Genomic DNA, 14,627 nt, shown 5'->3' with positions numbered 1-14,627 from the left:
TAAATGTAATCTACATTGGTGTTGCGCACACACATGTTCAAAGGACATGTGTGTGTGTAACATGCAACTTAGAAAAATGCATTTAAATGCATTTTTCTAAGTTTTTGCTATTTCAGACCTCTCGGTAAATAGCGGCCCAAAATTGCAATTTCGCAATTTTAAAATGCTTCATAAATTGCATTTAAGGAATCTCAAATAGAGATTCCTTAAATTCAATTCTTCGCAAATGTGCGAATTCTTAAATAGCAAATTTTGCATTTGGGATGATGAATCCCAAATGCAAAAATTGCACTCGCAAAAGGCAAGATTCTGAAAATCTTGCCCTTTGCGAGGGCAATTTAGCTTGATGAATCAGGCGGTTAGTCTTATGGGCATATCTCAGAGAGAGGAAAAAAGCCTCAAAAACCTGAAAATCTGTCTGCTGCAGTGACCAAGAACCGACGACTTTCAAACAAATTCTTCGGGTTTATCAAAGTTTAGATGACTTTATTTTAAGTTAGAGGACTCCACATATTACCCTAATTATACTCTTAGAAGGTACATCACTACAGAAACCATCAAAATTACGGACAATTCAAAAATGGCTAGATCTAAGAACCCCAGAAATTGCCCAGCTTTGTTTTATGGTCAACTCTCTCGCGATGTGCTCACAGTCTAGGGTGCCGCAGGTGACCGTAACAGGATAAAGTCAGAGCTTTGAAATCCTTAGCTCTAGCAATATTTTACACTCACCGCCACACGGTAATTTATGTGACGCCTCTTCACTGGATGTGACCAGTGGAGCACCAAATAGGAGAAGCCCCACTGATCCAGCTGGTCAGGCGTGGAAAGGGCTGGGTCAGCAAACGTCCTCTGGGTGAGTGCATGCACACGTTGACGCCTTAATGTTTTGTGCTTCACACAAGTGGGTCTCCAACCAGTAGTTCGTGAGCTACTATAGCTCTCCAGCTACCCCGGAGTGGCTCACGTGTGTGCAGCCAGCATATTAAATTAAAAAGCTTTTGCTTGGCTGAATTATTATACATATAAAAAAAATGTCATTATACAACACTAACAATATTAGTAGCTCTCAATGTGTTTCATTGAACATATGTAGCTCTTGATAAAGAAAAGGTAGGAGACCTAACTGTAGAATCAAATTTCCATTACAGTGGGAGAGGACGTTTTTGTTCTTATGTGATTTGAAGACCTCAATAACTCTGTTTCTACTTCAGGGCATGGCTGTCTCGAGTGAAGAATCCGTTTAGGTGCAGCACATTTTTTTTGGAAGATACTTATACAACCACATCAAGTCTGAATGCAGATGTCAATGCCACCAAAACCGCAAATGTGACTGTAAACAGAAATAATACAAATTAGTACAAATTACAAGAGAAGACATACAAAACGGGTAGGAGGCAACTTCCCTAAGCAACTATATTCAAGTAAAATGTATTTCCAGAGGCCGGCGAATAGGTCAGTAGCACTAACTGCTCATTCAGCTGGATGGAGACATTAATTAGGTATGCTATCTTCGATAGAGAAGAGATTTTGCAAATGGTAAAAAACTTGAAAACGAATGAGACAAAGAGACCAAACCTTGAATCAAACATACACAGCTAAAATGAAAATAAGAATAACCAAATATGAGTCAGAGATCAAGATGAAAAAACAACCAATACTTGTATGCGACTAAAAATACAGTGCTATACAAGAGTATACCTGTGCTAAAACAACAGTGGCGGCTCCCTCGCTAAGGCAGAGGACCCACTGCCAAATGATAATAACAAAAGTTATTATCAATTTTTTTTCTGTATCACCAGTTTAAGGTGTGCCGGGGATTGGCTCCCATAAAGTCCGGGAGGAGAAGTGGTTGCTGCACTCTAAAGTGCGCATGATGTTTTGGCTGGTCGTCTAGGCCTGGCCAAACCATCATGCGTACCTCGCATGTTCTCTACCCATGCTGCATTATAGCCTGGGTAGAGAACATGCCCAGGCTGCAATTCCCTGTCTGAACGCCGTACCACAGTGCTCAGACTAGTAGCAATGCTGCATTTCAGCTTTGTGATTGGGTTAGGGGAACCAATTGCAATGCTGCAGCATTGTGATTGGCTTAGGGGAGCCTGGGTGCTTCCTGGTTGAGGAGAGAGGACATGGGAGAGATTCGGCCATCAGGTAAGTAAATTTTTTCCCCTCACATTTTGATCTTTTTCAGTTTATTGATTTGTTTTTGAGCTAACTCTAACTAAGCAAAGGTGGTGTAGTCAAGGCACGAATGAACAAAAACATTGACCAGTTGGTTTCTATTAGAGAAATTAAGGAAGTGAAAATCTTTCTTAAGAGAACTATTTGATATAGAGAGGACTAGGTAACCTTACAAATATGTCACCTCAATAACCAAGCCGAGCTTGCTTTTTGAGGTGACAGGTTGGGGATAGTCCCCTAACTGGGGAGGCCATAAGGAATTGTCGCATTGGTTGAAATTATTGCCAACTAGGAGAATTTCAGATTTAGTGGAATTGAGCTTTAGAAAATTTCCCTTCATCCAATCAGAGATAGAAGTAAGACAGGCAGCTGAAAGAAAAGGGTTTTTCTGAATTTGCTATGCAGAGAAAATATTCTAATCAGGAATGCACTTGATTGGTTTTTCCACATTCTGAGTATCACTGAAGAAGAATGGATGTTTTATCTTGTTAAATGCAGCTGAAAGGACAAGGAGTATTTCAATACTCATGATCTTCTGTTCTACAGGATATTTCTGAAATCGTCTATGGCTGAGGTAACCACAGACTCAGTACCATAACGTGGGCAGAATCCTGCCTGGGTAGATTCAATTAATTTTCTTTTCTCTGAATGCTGAAGCTCATTGGTCTCTACTTTCTCCATCAGTTTGAGAAATAAGGTAGTAAGGATATAGGACTAAAATTAGCTGCTTCGTTGTGCTTCAGGATGGCCTTTTTTAAAATAAGACAGACAAAAGCTTTTTTGAACTCAACTGGGATTCAGCCCTCCTTCAAGGAGGTGTTGATAATTTGGTTAATATCATCAGTAATACCGGCTCCATCGGCCATGACACGACGAGCAGGCGAAATGACCAAAGGGAAGGCAAAATGCTCATTGGTAGCAATAAGTTTCAGGCAATCTGCTTTGGTAATAGGAGTAAAATTAGACAAGGTTGGCCTTACAGAATAAGCAGTTACAGATTGGGAGGAGGGGGAGGGGTTGGAAAAGTGGCTGACTATAAATTGCTGCTTAGGAGCAGGAAATTTGATGTTGAGTTCTTCTCCGACAGAACAAATTCGTATTATGAAAGAAGGACGAGAGCTGGTCAATTAGCTGCCGTGATGATGTCAGATTAGAGTTGGTGACTTGGGGGTTATACAGCGATTCATCAATGGCAAAAAGTGTGTTACAGTTATTAGGTGCAGCAACAATCTTTTGGGCATGGACAATCCTTTTTTGGTTTCCTTAATAAAATGGTTGCATTTACACATTTGTCTATGGAAATTAACTTTTCTGTGTTGCAAAAACATTTTCTCGAGATGTTTTAACATGTATGTGTATGTTTCCTGTTTAAGGTAGTCGTTGAACCATAGTTCCTGTTCATAACTTTAGTTTCCACAGGGGCAAGTTTTTTTAGCGATGGAACCAATTTCTGAATGATCAAAGTTATTACATCTTCTGCAGACTTATTGTCTCTAGTTTGTGAAAGTTCCTGGAATTGATTGACAAAATTGTGGGTGTGATATGTTTCCACTTCCTACAGGAAATTATTCCTCTTTCAAATTGGGGTTTTATTACTTTAGGATTCATTATTACTTAGATGATGATCAGTTCTGAGCAGGGCCCTAACTGTTTCGAGTTCAATTTGGTTGGAGGTGGCCAAAAAAATGACCAGCATGTGGCCAGCTTTGTGAATAGGGAGATTTGAATTTGATTGAGGCCAAGGGTGTTTAAACTGCTTAGCACACGATTTTCTGAGGGTTCTCTAGCACCATCCACCTACAAGTCAAAATCGCCAAATGCCCTTACTTTGGAGAAGACGGTCCTGAAGTGTATAATTTATTCGTCCAACCAGCAGACGAATCCTAGAGGTATTAGAGGGGCACTGGAGAGTACAACCAATTTTTTTGTCTGGCTTTGATAGAACTAAATTAAGTGCCTCTGCTCTCTGTATTGGATTAGGAAGAATCCATTCTTTCTTTTAAATTTTCTTGGTGGAATGGTTGAGCTTTAAATCCCTCAAAACTTGTTGATCATCTATATGCTTTGGTAACCCTCCCCATAACATCTATTCCAGTCCTGAATTCAGGCATAAACTGCAGCTAAGTGGCTTTTGTGGCTTGTCGTTGAATGTGTATTACAACGCGGTGGAGCGGGGGTTGCTGATAGGTGCGCTGTAATTACTGGGTTCACCAACCTAGTAGGGCCTGTTGTAGCTGTGCCTAATGAGGCTGGACCAGCATTCCACATCCACTTTCAAAACAGAATTCACTATTATATCCCTGACTTATCGTGCAACAATAGATACGTTGATACGTTTGTAGCACTTTTGGGTCAGTAAGGGACACATTTTACAATATAAAAGAGCCAGAAAAAAAACAACAATATAACCGATCTGGTGGCCCACCATTTCAACTAGGAACTCCAAGTTTTCAGCGCCAGGATACCTGTCAGGTGACAGTTGCGCTCTACAAGTGTTTTAAATTAATTAATTTAAAATAAGGCAACGAAGACTTGCTCTCTTTTTGCATTCATACAACAAAGGATGCCATCAAAGGAGGTAACATGACCTGAAAACTCAAAATATTGTGAGCTTAAGACCAACTATCCTGTGGGCTTTAATTTGGATGAGCAATGAATGTACATTTGAACTTTGATTGAACAGTGTGACTGAGCCTTCAAACGTATGAAGCACATTGCGTGAAAAGGTTTTCTACTTTTCCTTTCTGCTCATTGCCTACAGTTTTTTTGTCCTTTAACTGTGAAATGCTTACACTAGCCACTTTATTCTGTACTGGTGGTTGTTTTTGATTAGTAGTATTTTTTGCGCTGGGATTGGAGAGTTCATTTCTGTCTTGCTTTTTGTCTTTTCTTCATTTTCACTCTAAATATTTCATGACCCAATTAGTAATGATATGACGTGCAATATAATAAATGTGCTATTAATACATGCCATTCCCTAAAAAACTGTACACTGTTCTCCTCTCCACGACTAAAGATATGATTAATCTTGCTTCCTGTCATTTTGTGAGATACTGGTGCAGCATGAGATGCATAACGACCCATCTACTCGTTAATGATAATTTGCAGTTTTGTACTTTTATTGAATTAAAACCAAAATTAATCGCTAGAATTTCTATTCTTGCATCTCATTTTTAAAGAGGAGTGTTCTGTGCATAACAATATATTTACACATATCCACCCAGTTCACACACACACATTTGCGATATAAAACATGTTACCATATTAAAAAAGATGGTATATAAAGTACTGAAATATAGGGGCAGATGTATCAAGCCTTTTGCGACTCGCAAAGGCCGAAATTCGCAGAATTTCGGCCTTTGCGAATTGCAAAATACCTTTTTGCATGTTTTGGCATGCATAAAAAATTCGCAAAATAAGAAATAGCAAAAATTTGCGATTCCTTATTTTGCCATAGCATTAAAGGAATCGCAATTTTGCGATTCCTTAAATGCTATGTATGTAGCATTTTTGAAATGTGATTTTTGTTTAAGAATTCGCAAATTACCACCAACTTGTAGTTGATGGTTGTGAAGTCTTTAAAAAATGCACAATTTGGCGTTTTTGATGGTGGCATGTGACGCACACACATGCCCATAGGGCATGTATGTGCACCATATGCACACACATGTACATTTCAGGGGTGCAGCAGGGTGTCTTTGAGACACCCCTGCACCCTTGAAATAATTCTCAAATTGCGATTAGCAAATTGCGAATTTGCAATTTGAGAATTACTTCACAATCATTCCTATGGGCCTCCTGGCCCATAGGAATGTATGGGAAATTATTCCTTATTTGCGAATTCGCAAAAATGCGAATTCGCAAATAAGGAACATTAAGGAATCGCAAAAAAATAGCGATTTTTTTCATACATTCCATTTTGCGATTTCTAAATAGCGATTCCTTAAAAATCGCTATTTAGGAATCGCAAAATGGAATCTTGATACATCTGCCCCATAGCTCCTAAGGTGCTCTATTAAAGTCGCACTACAGTTATAAACGAAACCATACCTCACCATGAATTATAGTTTTTGCCATGCACTGTGGAATGCTGTGCTGTGTTAGTGATTATGTAGGGCTAATTACGTGTGTAAGTCTTGTAATCTACCTCCACTGTAACATTACTGCCATTGAAAACGTTATTTTTCATTTTCTTTCTGGATGTAATTACACTTTGGGTTAAAGTAATCTATAAAACAGAAGAGCGGTTCACTTTAAATATATGTTACTTCCACTTCGAATATGCAGGTGAAGTGCATTGTTCCTGAAAAAAAAGCCTTTTTCTGGTTACATTCAATTATTACAGTGACCGGTGCTAACCCTGACAACATTCGTCATTGCAAATGTACATGGTGTTGGTGTTAAGATGTGTACATTATAGGTACACTGCCATTTTGTTGCATCTTCGCCCCTGGCTCAAGCCATATTTGATGCTTTTTAGATCAATTTAACACCCCGTAACTAATGGTGTCCGAAGCATCTACCAAGAATTGTCTTGCTGTTATATCGCCCGTGAACTTACATTGCCTGGACTTGTGATATTCTACAAAGTTTATATAATGTTTTAAGTTATTTTTTAAAAAAAGCCTCAGAAATTCTCTGGAAAATGTTGAGTTGAGTTGTGGTTATGAACCAAAAGCAAAATGGACAAATTCGACACTAAATACTCACATATCACAGGTGATGTCACTAGTGATGTCGTCAATGACATTAATGATTAGGCATCAGACGTGATACATGCAAATCAAAGGCAGAATTTCCACTCATTGCCAGTAGACGTCAATATGGATATTTATTTTATTTATTACGCACGAATCGGACCACAGAGAAAAAAACACTGGGATGTTAAATGGAGAAAAATATAGTAATGGTCGCTGTATTCATCACGCAAAGTCACTCACAGGAGCAGCAAGACATAGGTATCAAAGGGACGACGATAAGAAATGCACTGATGGGCGTCCATGATGAGACTTTAAAAGTACACAATAGAAGAAACGACGCATAGAATAAATAATTACTTAAGAGACAGAAAATACTATCAGTGTCAGCTCAGGGCGCATGTCTAAGCCAGGAAGTTATGTATTTATGCAGATTGTATGTGCGGATCTTATGTTGTACAAAATGCATTGTTAGATAAACCATTATTTCACAGGGACCTGTGAAATACAGAAAATACTGCACAGTCTCTGTATAACGTGGGTTCATAATGACCACCTCAAACAACTTTACGATGCTTTATGGTTCTGTTTAATCAATATTTCACCTTGAAAGATATAAAAAGCCTGAGTATTCTAATTCAAGTCTGTGCCCAACATTAGCTGCACCTTGTAGTGAACAGCTTCATCAAACTATTTCTTCCACAATTCGAATGTGTTTTTGACTGAGCAAAGAGTATTTTTCTAAAGCTCTACATCCCCAGCTAACACTGTTTCTCTTCTTTCTTCTACAGGCAACTACAGAGTACCGGCCAGTATTTCACTTGTAATGCCCCTGTGTGAAAAAACATATTTTTGAAGCTGGGGCCCAGCGCTATTAGATGTGTCCACAGTAAGTACATGTTACCTAATAGTACAACATTTTATTGTTTAAATAGAAGTTAAACTTACAACAAAACAAACAAGTAAGCAGTGTCAAGAAGCTGATTGTTGATAAAAGTTTATTTTCAGTGACTTCATATAATGGTAATCAGTGTCTTCATGCACTAGTGACTGCCAACAAATGTTTCGGTCCAACCAACCAGTGGCTTTCTCAATGTAACCAGATTCATAAGTCACTGTGATTTCTATTTCCTTCTGTGGCAGCCAGTTCCGAATTCACCTTATAGTAAATTATGAACACAAGCTGGGCAGTACTGCATTCACTCGTTAACTAGTGTAAACTTCATGATAGTATCATAATATTATACATTTGGACAATCTTAGTGTTGTGCCAGGTGAAGATTACAATGATTGTTGAGCTAGCGCAGCATGGCGCGGCTTCTGTTGTCCCGATACAGAGGGCTTGGATTTCCATTAACTTTTTGGTCTATATAGTATCTATGGTGAGCGAGTATGCTGTATCCTGGGCTATAGTCTTGTATCTATGCAATTGTGACTGCATTTGCTCTAAACTGAGTTCAGCAGTGACTGCCATAGCAGGGATATAGGAAATGATTGTGACTTTAGAAGAGTGTTTCCTTTAGAAAGCAGCTTTTTGGCTACAGCAAAACACATTACCTGTTACAAGTATATGAAGACACTGATGAACATTTGATTAAGTCAATAAAAAACAGAAACGAGGATAAATAATCATGTTTTTGGCATGGATTATGAATTAATTTCTTTTATTATAAGTATTGAGTGTTAGGTTGTTCCAACTTCTATTTAAATTATAAACCTCTTTCAAGGTAACTATTCCAAATGCACATATAATCCAAAATACATAATGGGTAATGTGTAATATGGTCCTATTTTTCCATCTCAGTGTTCTGGAGACATTTACAAACCAATTAGCATTACAATTATGCCACTGAGGTATTCTCATAAACCACCATTCATAACACAACCTAACTGGAATAAATCTCATGACGGCATTGATTGTACATTCAAAATGGAATATCCGCTTAGGATGTTTTTGGGGAAAATCCGGCTAACAAACCGCAGAGCAAACAACCGTCCACTACCAGAGATAGACAGGTAGTGCGCAAACACGTTTGTTATTCAAATACAAATTCTACAATAATTGAAACTTGTTGTAAAATTATTTTTCCAAGCATGGAGATGTTAAACGGGTACTTCGGGTTCACAAAAAGAAGACTAGGTGGCCATGAGGGACAGTCCTAGAGGGAGGAAGTAGAAAGACAAGTTGGCTACTAAGAGCACCTCTAGAGGGGACACTAGCTTGCCCCTAAGAGCATTTACTTTTGCGAAAGGGGTGAGAGTGATGGGGTGCAAAATTATGTCTTTAACTAGGGTGAGAAAATCTTTGCACTGGGAGATTTTCTGGATTCCTTGTCCAACAGAGCATACAGAAAATCCACAAAATAGAAAAGAAGCAATCCCTCAACACAGAATGGACTCTGCACTGCACACAGGCATGGTGGAAAGTGAATACTGTAGGTCCATGCATTATAAATGGAAGAAACTGTGTGCTATGCAACAATCCTGAGCTTATTCATATGATGCGGGGTACACACTCATCAGCCTCCAATGTCCTTTATCCTGAGAAACGTATGATCAGCTACAACATACCTTGGGGATAGATGCACGCATTTAATTATTTTTAAATAGGAAGATGCCCCGATTTAATACCTCTTTCCCTCTGATACCTGGGGTTGCAAAGAAGCCCGACAGGCTCTCAATCAGTGTTTATGCTTTGTATTTGACACCAGATAAGAACCAGCCGACCTACCAGGTTTCCATTTCCATACAAACTCTTGAAACAGACGTGCAGGCTTACTCATTATCCTGTGCTCTCACTTTGACTGTACAACTGTGGGATCTTTTTCTAAGCATGGTCTGTCCCCCACTTCAGATTTTGTATAATATTCGGTAGTTTTCAATATTCTTGAGAGAGTTGAACCCATTTATTACACTACTGTTAATCTCCAAGCAGGGACTCTCTTCTTCATAGCTAAGCAGCGCTCTCCAGAATCCTCCCATTCTTACTCCCTTGTAGAAAAAGAGACAGAATCGTGTGCAAAAGAGAGAATGCTGAGGATGGGAGGGTGAAAATTCAACTGGGCTAGAATATAATGTACTTGACTGTCACCGGCAACAACAAGGAGCTTGAAGTGGTGACCAGTAGCCACCCTGTTCCAACATAATGGAGTTTGAGAGGGCATCATGCCAGAATGTGCTCATGTGTGCGAAAGGGTAACTGCCGTAAAAATACTCCGCAAAGCTTAGTAGAGGAAGACAATGTGTTGCTCAAGGATGAAGACGGCAAGGTCCTAGTAGACTCCTAAAGGGAAGGGAGATGTTGGGATCAGAGAATTTAAAAATGGGAAATTGCACACCTACCATCCATGCCTATCCTCTCACCCAGCTTCCTGTCACACCCTCTTACACAACTTTCATCGCTACCTCAGAATAAGAAACAAAAGGTGCTGCAATAGGAGCAAAAGAAAAGAAATACCCATTGGACAAGGTATAACCATGGGACACTGCTTTGTATTTCAATATTGTATTATTGAACCGCATTTTACCGGCCTGAACAGGGCATAATTAAAAGATTCAGGACTTTTCTCCCCTTTTGTGAAATCACAATGGCCGTTATGGAGAAGATGTGACAATTAAAATATACCTGCTTGTCTGGTCCAAGTTATTAAGAAAAGTCACGGGTGATACATATGTCAAAGTATTTCAGCAGCATTAACAAATCTTTGGAGTCAACCAAAAAGTTCTTTAAAAAATATTTTGAAAAAAAGGGTGTGACATTTATGTATATTTAGAAGTGGCGTAAACATCGTTTAAATAAAAGGAGGGTGTTTCTATATAGTATTGGAGCTCTAGTCGGTCCTGAATAGACGCTATACTCTCTCGAGGGAATCTTTTGCCTATACAAAAGCTCCAAGTGTACTCCTTCCCATAATAATCTATCATCTGAACAGGATACTTGGTCCATACGCAGCAAAGTCCAACAAAATAAACAAATAGGCGAGTCCATCAGAAATAGTTAAAATAAAAACAAACTGAAAAATATGGGCATCCTGTACTATAAAGCAGCTGCACAACGTAATAATATATGCTTCAAATACAACCCAAATGGAAAAGCATCTATTAATCTGCAATGTTCTCAATTAATTTGCATTTTTAAGAATATTAATCCATTTCACTTGGAGCCTTTCATCTCAATCTGGTCACTACACTGAATACAGAGCTCTTTTAAGGCATAGTGTCACGTTGTAGGACGTAGAACTAGTGCTGTCAGACAGGATTGTACATCTGAAACCAAAAACATGCACACAGATGGAGACGCTTCAATATTGGGTTTGATTCCAAACAAAAGAAGCACAATTCTTTCCACAGACCATTCTAGACGGGGATGTTTGTTGTGTGGCTATGGGCAGGAGAGGCAGTTTGTGTATACACACACAAAATATCCGCATAATGGAGACAGTGATGAGCATAAGAGACTAATAGCCAGGCTCGAAGAGCCTTTCCTATGTATCCACACAAGCTGTCTCTGTGGGTGTTTACAATTCAAAGAATCTCTTCCCTGTTTACGTTTTCTTTCTCCCCACATGCGGGTGCCCCTGTTTGTGAACATATGGTTTCAGCTCTCCTCACTCTGACAGACCACAAGGTCTTGGCCATCTATTTACGTCACCCAAAACTTGGCCTTCCCACCCAGCCCGGAACAGACGCATTATTTTAGGTACATATGGGTTTCTGTGGCAAGGACCACGCCACACGAGTAAGGCGAGTTAGTGTTCAGCATTATTCACCCTCAATTTTAAATAGGTTCATTGCCCTATCCCATGCAATCATAGCAGACAGAGAGCCACCATTACACAATACACCGTGACCGCTTCTGGAATCAGGCACCAGGGCTGCGAATGGGGCTTTGCGGGGGGTGGCCGACCGGAGAGTTTGGGGCCCCGGGAGGAAGGGAGGGGGGAAGACATAGAGCGAGGGACAGGAAGTAGGTTGGGCTGGTTGGGCTCCTTGGGCTGGTTTGGGCTACGTTTGGGCTTCAGGGGTATAACTACGGCCATTTGGGGTCACTGGGCACCATTTTGGTGACAGTGACCCAGCAGCCGAGCAGTAGCAAAGTTGTTGTCGTGTTTGGTTATCGATTTCGTGTAGTTAGCGAGTGGTTTGGCTTTTTCAGCGGTATAGCGGCGGAAGGTGTGGTATACCTGTCAAGCGGCAGAGCGCTGTGGGGCTGAGCGGCAGGGCGACGGTATTTGACTTCAATCAATCAATCAAGGACATTTATAGAGAGCACTATTTACCCGGAGGGTCTCAAGGCGCTTGGGGGGGGGGGGGGGGGTGCTGCTACTGCTCGAACAGCCAGGTCTTGAGCTTCTTCCTGAAGGAGAGGTGGTCTTGGGTCAGGCGCAGGTCGGTCGGGAGGGAGTTCCAGGTCTTGGCGGCCAGGTGGGAGAAGGACCTTCCTCCTGTTGTCGTTCTTCGGATGCGGGGGACGGCGGCGAGGGCGTGACTGGCTGATCGGAGGAGGCGTTTGGGAGCGTAGAAGTTGATGCGGTTGTTGAGGTAGCTCGGGCCTTGATCGTGTAGGGCTTTGTGTGCGTGGGTGAGGAGACGGAAGGTGATTCTCTTGTTGACGGGGAGCCAGTGCAGGTCTCTCAGATGTCCGGAGATGTGGCTGCGTCGGGGGATGTCGAGGATGAGTCTGGCTGAGGCGTTCTGGATCCGCTGGAGTCTCTTCTGGAGCTTGGCGGTGGTTCCGGCGTAGAGGGCGTTGCCGTAGTCCAGTCGGCTGGTGACGAGGGCCTGGGTGACCGTCTTCCTGGTCTCGGTGGGGATCCACCGGAAGATCTTCCGTAGCATGCGCAGGATGTTGAAGCATGACGAGGAGACGGCGTTGACTTGTCTGGTCATGGAGAGGGAGGAGTCCAGGATGAAGCCCAGGTTGCGTGCGTGGTCTGTCGGTGTGGGTGCGGTGCCCAGGGCGGGGGGCCACCAGGAGTCGTCCCAGGCGGAGGGCGAGGAGCCCAGGATGAGGACTTCCGTCTTGTCTGAGTTCAGTTTCAGGCGGCTGGTCGTCATCCACTCGGCTACATCTTTCATCCCTTCGTGAAGGTTGGCTCTGGAAGCGGCGGGGTCGTTGGTCAGTGAGAGGATCAGCTGGGTGTCATCGGCGTAGGAGATGATGTTCAGGTTGTGTTGGTGTGCGATGGGCGCGAGGGGGCTCATGTAGACGTTGAAGAGGGTGGGGCTCAGCGAGGATCCTTGAGGGATGCCGCAGATGACTTCGGTGGCCTCTGACTTGTACGGTGGTAGACGGACTCTCTGTGTTCTTCCGTCGAGGAAGGAGACGATCCATTCCAATGCCTTCAGGCGGGGACGCGGGAGCGGAGGTAATGGCCGAGTCGGCGGTTGCGGATCCTCGCGTGAGGGAAGCGTTGCGCCTCTTAGGAGAGGCGGGCCGGATGGACCTCCTGCGTGGAGACCTGCGGGTAAGGCCCCAGCGGCACGCAGCGATGGCGCCGTGGTGGCAGTAGTGGCTTGTGAGCCGCTGGGTACACGGGCGAGGAGGGAGGAGGGAGCAGGGAGGGGTGGGGGTGTGGCGCGCGGTGGCGGTTCGTGGGCGGCTGGTGCGCCGGGGAAAAGCAAAGAGACGGTGAGGGGGCCCGAGGAAGGCGCCGCTGGTTTTCGTGGGGGGTGCGGGGGGGGCAAGGGGGGGAGGGCAGCGGGGGGAAGACTGGTAAGGCGCGAGAGGGAGGCGCAGGGGGGTCCAGGAGGGGGGCAAGACAGTGAGGAGTGGGTGGGGTGCCCAAACGACACGGAGGAGTATAAGGCTGGAGGTAGGGGCAGGGGGGGAAGGGGGGCAGGAGCCCCTGGTGCAGAATGGGGGGGTGCGGGGAGGTGGGGCCGGGGGGGGTGAGGAATGGCCACGATGGGGCGGGGGAGGGGGGAAGGCGAGGGTGGGTTGCCTGGTCCACGGTAGACGGGGGGAAGGGGGAGACAGTGCGCCGCAGGGTGCGGGCGGAGGAGAAGGGTCTGGGGGGCAGTTGGTGGCGGGGGGGATTCCCCGCTGCTGATTGAGGAGTCGGAGGGGGAGGGGGAGACCGGGGAAGGGGGGGGAGATTGACTTGGACTGGGGGTCGTCATCGGACGGGGAAGGAGACATGGTGGGGCCCAGCAGGCCGGCGTCGCCCCGGGGGGGGGGGGGGCAGGTGGGCAGGGGGCAGAGGGGGGGTGAGGTGGAGAGGGGCGGGGAGCGGGGGAGGGGCGAAGGTGGCCCGAGGGGGGCGGTGGGAGGGTGGGGGAGGGGGGAGGGAGGGCGGGCAGCGAAGGGCATCAGGGAGGCGGGGGGAGGGTCGGGGACAGTCAGGGTGGGGCGTGGGGGTGAGGGGTGTGCGAAGGGTTGGGGGCACAGGGGGGATGGGGGAGTGCAGGGTGGGGTTGGGGGAATGGGGGGTGAGGGGGCGTCCGACGGGGCGGACACTCGGCGGCGTGGGGGAGGGGCGCGCCAGTGACCTGGGGGGGAGTTCTCCCCGGCATGCTGGACTTCTCCAAATTTTTCTTGGCAGGAACAGTTGGCAGGGGGCTCGGGTGAGCAGCATGCGGCTCCAACCCGCCGAGTGGATGGGCCGGCTCTGCCTTGTAGGGGCGGTCGCGCTCCAACGAGGGACCACGTACATGAGGATGATGGATGGCAGGGCCATGGGCCGCTGCCGCCCCCAACCCGATGGGTCGAGACGGCCGCCGGGGGTCGGGGCTGGAATGAGAATG

The 14,627-nt window shown here is 44.5% G+C and overlaps 1 protein-coding gene across 1 annotated transcript in view; it reads right to left on the bottom strand.

The window, feature by feature from the left end:
- Positions 1-14,627, bottom strand: part of ADAMTS17 (ADAM metallopeptidase with thrombospondin type 1 motif 17) — a 1,305,267-nt gene that overhangs the window by 814,515 nt on the left and 476,125 nt on the right. The window lies entirely within an intron of this gene.

Source organism: Lissotriton helveticus, chromosome 3_1 (genome assembly GCF_964261635.1).
Source record: "Lissotriton helveticus chromosome 3_1, aLisHel1.1, whole genome shotgun sequence".
Classification (NCBI taxonomy): Eukaryota; Metazoa; Chordata; class Amphibia; order Caudata; family Salamandridae; genus Lissotriton; species Lissotriton helveticus.
This window is presented reverse-complemented; position numbering and strand designations above follow the sequence as displayed.